Genomic DNA, 5,792 nt, shown 5'->3' with positions numbered 1-5,792 from the left:
TGGAGCATCAGCCTGGCCCCTGTCATTTACTGGCCCTACACTACCTCTGCTTCCAGCTCTCTGCACTTTGTGGCTCTCCAAGAAATGAAAGCTTTGCTCTCGTTGCCTTTTGTTAGTGGCAGCAGCACAGGGTCTGTGTCCCAGCCTCAGAGACCCTCGGCCTGATGCACCAGGTGGATTTGCTTCTGTGGCAGTGTTTCTCCTAGAGCCACAGCGTCCGCTGGTCTGGCTAGCTGCATCACGTAGGGCTTGCCATGCCCCCATCCCCTGGTGTTTTCGTGATGATTTCTAAAGTCTTGTCCACCTTACCCGATCACCAGATGATAACGGGGGGGGAGAATCAAAGTGTACGTAGGAATACGTAGCAGAGTTTCTCTCAGAAAATAAAACTTTAAATTACAGGCGAGGAGACATACGGTGCCAAGAGCGGCTGAAGCCAGCATTGATTATTTCATGTTTTTCACACGCTTTTCGCTGTTTTGACTCGGTCAGCTGGAGGCCTGGCTTCCCTAGGGTGCGGGGTGTCGGCATGGCGCAGGGGCTGTAGGTGTGGGCACGAGGGCTGTGCTGCAGCTGGCAGCAGGCTGAGGTTAGACGGCTGGCACCTGCCTCTTCTCGCACTCCCCATGCAGATATTTCAATAGCACCGCGTTTCTTAGCAAAGCGGCTGATCCGAGCGCTGTTATCGATATGAAATCAATGCCAACCGTAGCTAAAAATGTTGGTTTCAGATCCTGCTTGCTGTTTATTCCCAGTGAGAGATGTTCCCGTGCTTCAGCCATGTGAACTTTCAAAGAGCTGAACTAACCAAAAGAGCTATAATTTTCCTTTAAAATAATGCGGTGAAGGGCCTGCAGTGCTCACAGGCAAATGAGAGTTACCTCGCGTCGACAGAGGAGCGGTTGTAGGGCCCTGCACAGACAGCAGCAGCACCCATCACCTTCCCACCTCTTCCCCAGGGCAGGGCAGAAGGCTTGCTTCACCTTTGGCTTTCCGCTTAATTAAACGTGACTTAATTACATCGCAGTGCCCGCGCCCTTGCACCCCTGAACGCCGCCTGGCTGGGCGCCGCTGCCGTCCCGCTGTCCGTATCGGCCCTGCGAGCCTTGGGGCCCGGGTTCCCACAAACATTTCGGAGTTGAAGGTGAGGCTGACAGCAGGCTCTCCAGATTCATGTACTGTTCACGCAGTCCTCTAGGCTCCAGTGAAGCCCTTATAAGATAATAAGAAATTAATGAAACGTGGCGGCATACACCTCCACCACAGTTCTCGTCCAGGGCTCTCCGCGTCTCGCTGGTATTTATTAACTGAGCCTCGCCACAGTCTGCCCGGGGTGCCGTGGGGTTTGCTGGCGGAGCCGCCGCCACTCGCTTTCCTGGGGGGTGCCTCTGCCTTCAGGGTGGGAATAAAAGGGGAGCTCGGGGCTGGGTGCCTGGGGGTACGGGAGGGGGCTCGGGAACACTGAGCGCAGCCGGGAGCGGGGCCACGGAAGGGTAAAACGGGCGCCGAGGTGGGGGACGAGGTCGGACAGAACGTGCCATTTCTCAGCTCTCCAGGGGCAGGCTGGAGATGGAGAGTTACGGAGGAGAAATGGCAGGAGGGGAGGCTGGAGAACCGGGGGAAGGACGGACCTGAGCGAGGGGAACGGCGCGGGAGGAGCTACGAGGTGACGGGAGGCAGGGCAGGAGGAAGGCACGCAAAGAAGGACAGAAATAAAGGGCTGGGAAGATGAGTTACCAGGAAGGACTGGAAAGCATCTGTGAGCCCTAACGTGCCCCAGTGTCTTCAGGATGCCGCGACTGGGTCACTCTCTTGCACATTTTGTGTTTTACAGAGGAATAATGGGTTTTCCCAGCTAGGTTAAGTGTGGTGTTGGCTTTTGTTTCCATTCGAGGCTGACCGAGATCCCCCAGCACCTGCAGCCATTCTGCTTCGCTTGGGCATGTTCACCCCAGGCAGGGCAACATCCTGACCTTGGAAATGTCCCTTGCTGAGGCAACAGACCCCTGCACAAGGATACGATAGAGAAAATTACTGCCGTGATTGATGGGAGTGCATATCTGCCAGGTATTGTACGTAGTAATGTATCTGGAGGAAAAAGTCCATCATTTTCCAGGTTATTGAATCTCGCTGTGTAGCCCACAGATAGCAGGCTGTTGCCATTCTGCGTTTGCTTCAGAAATCAGAATAATCCCAACCTACAGGCTGGCTCCCTTTCGCAGAGATTTCATATCCTTTGTCGTGTTTTGTAAAAAGAAATTGGACAACTAGACTGAAAAATACCTTTTTATTCTTTATGCTTCCTAAGCAATATTTGAAGGCAAGCTCGTTCTGTACGTGTACCAATTTAATTTAAAACTGCTTCTTTAGATCCGTGATACTAAGGAGCTACTCAACATCTTTCAGCCATAGGTAGCGCTGTCTGTGCAGAGATGTTAAGAGTCACCCAAACGGCCCTGCTGCAGCTCGCATTGAGCCTGACACCTCCTTTTGTACGGTGGTGGGTCCTCGATGCTTCTCTTGAATGTGTTAAGAGGCCAACCACAAACAGGCATGAGATAACCTACTTCTACCTCTCAGTATCTGATGCTAATTCCTACTAGTCTAAGAGCGTCTTAGCCCTGGAAAACCCACTATTTTATTATTTGCTATTTTTTTTTCTTGCTGTTAATTATAAACCTCAGTCTGTTTGTTAATATTGCTCAGTTAAGTCTCCAAACCTTCGCCTTAGTCCTTGAACAAACACTTACCAATGATTTAAACCAAGACTGGTATTGTGATTTCTTTTCTCCGCCTACTAAAATTGGATTTCCTATACATCATTTACGGTTGTTTACTGTCATCCCGCTGTGATGAAGACAAAAGCTTTGTGGCTTTCCTGATAAAATCTGTTGCTGGTTTGCGCTGACATCCCCTCGACGACTCTGTCAGCACGAGGGTGCTCTTTCACCTGTGCAAATCAGGAATGGTTTACATCTGTTGAGGTTACTTTTGTGAAACCCAGTGCTCCCAGCAGCTGCTTCATACGAGCTGCTTGTGCACGAGGCTCTCGGCAATACCTTGTCCTCTTCTCGTGGCTTTCCCAGGAGGGGCAGAGCCCACCAGGAATGAGGCGATGTTGAGGCCTTTAAGAGCAGCTCTGCAGTGAACACCAGCAATAACAACATGTGAATGGGCTAACGTGGGCATTATGTACGAGTAGATGTTCTTACGGGAAGATTAATGAATTCTCAACCTGTTGAATAACAAACGAGATCTGTGTGAAACAGCCTAAGGATGGTGCTGGTAGCAACGACTGGGGCCTTGAGAAGTTTTTGCCATCCAGTGGAGGACGGAGGTGGAATTAAGGAACAGATCACCTTCTGCAGCCCAGGCAGAGGTTGCTCTTGAGCAAAGGACCAGCTTGGGGCATTTGCAAGAGTGAAAACTCAGCACTGCACATGTAAGAGGAGCTCATGGTGGCGGCGGGGCTGGTGGCTGCAGGGGGCTCCCCCTTTCCCTGCTGCAGATGAGAGGGGGACCCCTTAGGGCACGCTGCCGAAGGGCTTTGACTCTCCAGGTATCACACGCGTTGCCCACGCTGTGCAGAGGCACATCTCGCCTGACGAGGCGCTCTGCCTTTGCACCTTCGCGTGTGAGGACAGGCAAATTTATTTAAATTTATGGTGGCTAATGGGCTTATCTAACTACAGTTAAAATAACTTGCTGAATTATTCATGTGATATTTGGGATCGTGATTGTGGGAACAAATTAGCCGACTGCAAACCGAAGGCTGCTGTTGCTCGTTAATAATGCATGGCGGGAGGCCTGGTGCCGGGCGAGCAGGCTGCGAGCGTGCAGGTGGGGAGTCTCCGTGACGGCGGTGCTCTCTCTGGGCACTGTTTGCATAGAAAAGCATCGCAGGCTCCGCTGCTGGCTGGCTGCTTGGATGGGATCAAAGACGGGCAGGCAGCGTTGCATCGGGCAGGTGTCCTGTGCCTGGTGCTTCTGAGCTGAAGGGTGGTGTCCCAAATACACACATGGCCTTCTCATGGAGGATTTTTACTTTCCGTAATATCTCCAGCAATGGAAAACCCCAACGTTGCCAACTTTTCATGTGCAAGCCGTCCCAGCAAAGACCAGTTGATTCTAGAGAGCTTCCTTTCAAAGATCAAGCGGTGCCCTTGGTTGCTGGGTGTTTAGCAGAGTGATAACTTCCTTTTTTTAGGTGTAGTTGAAAACATCAAATAATGTGGAGGACGTGTAAGAAAGCCATCCCGTCACCTGGGGATCACCCGATTGCCACGGCTTTACGCAGAGATCAGTCCTGCAACACCAAAGACCTGGTAGATACCTAAGGGCTCAGGGTTGTGTTAGTGCTGAAGACTCGCCAGATTGTTTGGTGTGCCACCAGATAAGGATGGTATAATACAAACAGGGCACGACTTGGATAATGAGGGGCTATATGTGAAGTGATATGATTGCTTGATTAAGATAATAGCTGAAGCATGTGGAGAAGGAAATTATAATTTATATATTGCTGATTGTGAGGTTTATTTTAAGGACATAATTTAGAGATTGTCAAAATCAGAAATAAAGATCCTGAGCAAAACGAGTCAACAAAAGGAAAAGAGAACTTGGGACTGAATGATGAATGCCTGAGGCCAAGCAGGACGGACGGGTGGGCAGCGGAGGGTGGCAAACATGAGAGCTCCAGTCTTAGCAAGGACCAGGACCACGAGCCAAACGCTGTCAGGGCCAGAAAGCAATTTGTGGAGGTATCTGCCTCATCTGTCGTGGGTAGGTGCTGCTGGAGTTTGGCGGGATGTGTGCGAGCTCCCGCTGCTGGCTCGCTCGGCCAGCCCCACGTCTCTGCTGCCAGGAACAAGGGAAGGCTTTCTCCAAGGCAGCCGGTACGCTGCCTGCATTGCTGATTTGTTCATCCGGGATGTCTTTAATATGATTAATGTGGAGGCTTTTGCAAACTGATCAAGACAGACCTGGTCTGCCAGTAATTTCTGCTCAATTACAGAGATGTTCAATTTCAACCATACCGTTGAAACGGTAATAGAAAAAAGCTAATTTAGCGTCTTGCACAGACCTCAGGTAAAGTGGAGGCGATACTGAATATTGATCAAACATAAGCACACACACAACAATGTTGGGGTTAAGTGATAAATATTTCTGTAGAGACCGAGTAGGTTTATACTGACTGCTGTCCCTCCGCGACCTCGTACCTTAACTCTGGATACCTTTAATTAGAGCTGTTCGGGGCAGGCTTTCAGCTTGCTTCCGTTGTATGCCCATTATGAACCAAAAGTTTATTTACTGCTCTGGTTGATGTGTGGGAAATAACGACATGGTGGATAAGCTCACGACTTGCACAGCCACCATCAAAATGCCACAGTGAATGAAACTACCCATGTGTTCTGACCTTGATGCACAATTTAAATAGACGGTTCTTCAAGCCAAATAAAACCTTTTGCATTAGGCAGTAGATGAGCCACTTGTATGAGCTACAAATGCAGCTCCCCCCTCTCCTAATTAATAACACAAAATAGTGGTAGGGTAGATTTATGCTTGTCAGCAGAGCAGTTAGCTGTCATGCCACTGATGAGTCAATGGCTTGTTGTACCGTAAGTGCTGATAGTACTCGGATCCGGGCTGGGCACTAAGCTGTGATATGGCAATTTAGTTTTCACACCCCATTTAGTTATGCTTTTATTCCAGATTAATCTCTGTTTTCCCCCCTCTTTATTTGAGTTCTAGTGCAACAGGCTCAACAGTGACCCGGGTCACGGTGTGAGGGCTGG

Source organism: Anser anser, assembly GCF_964211835.1.
Source record: "Anser anser genome assembly, chromosome: 14".
Taxonomy (NCBI): Eukaryota; Metazoa; Chordata; class Aves; order Anseriformes; family Anatidae; genus Anser; species Anser anser.
Note: the sequence above shows the minus strand (reverse complement) of the source record.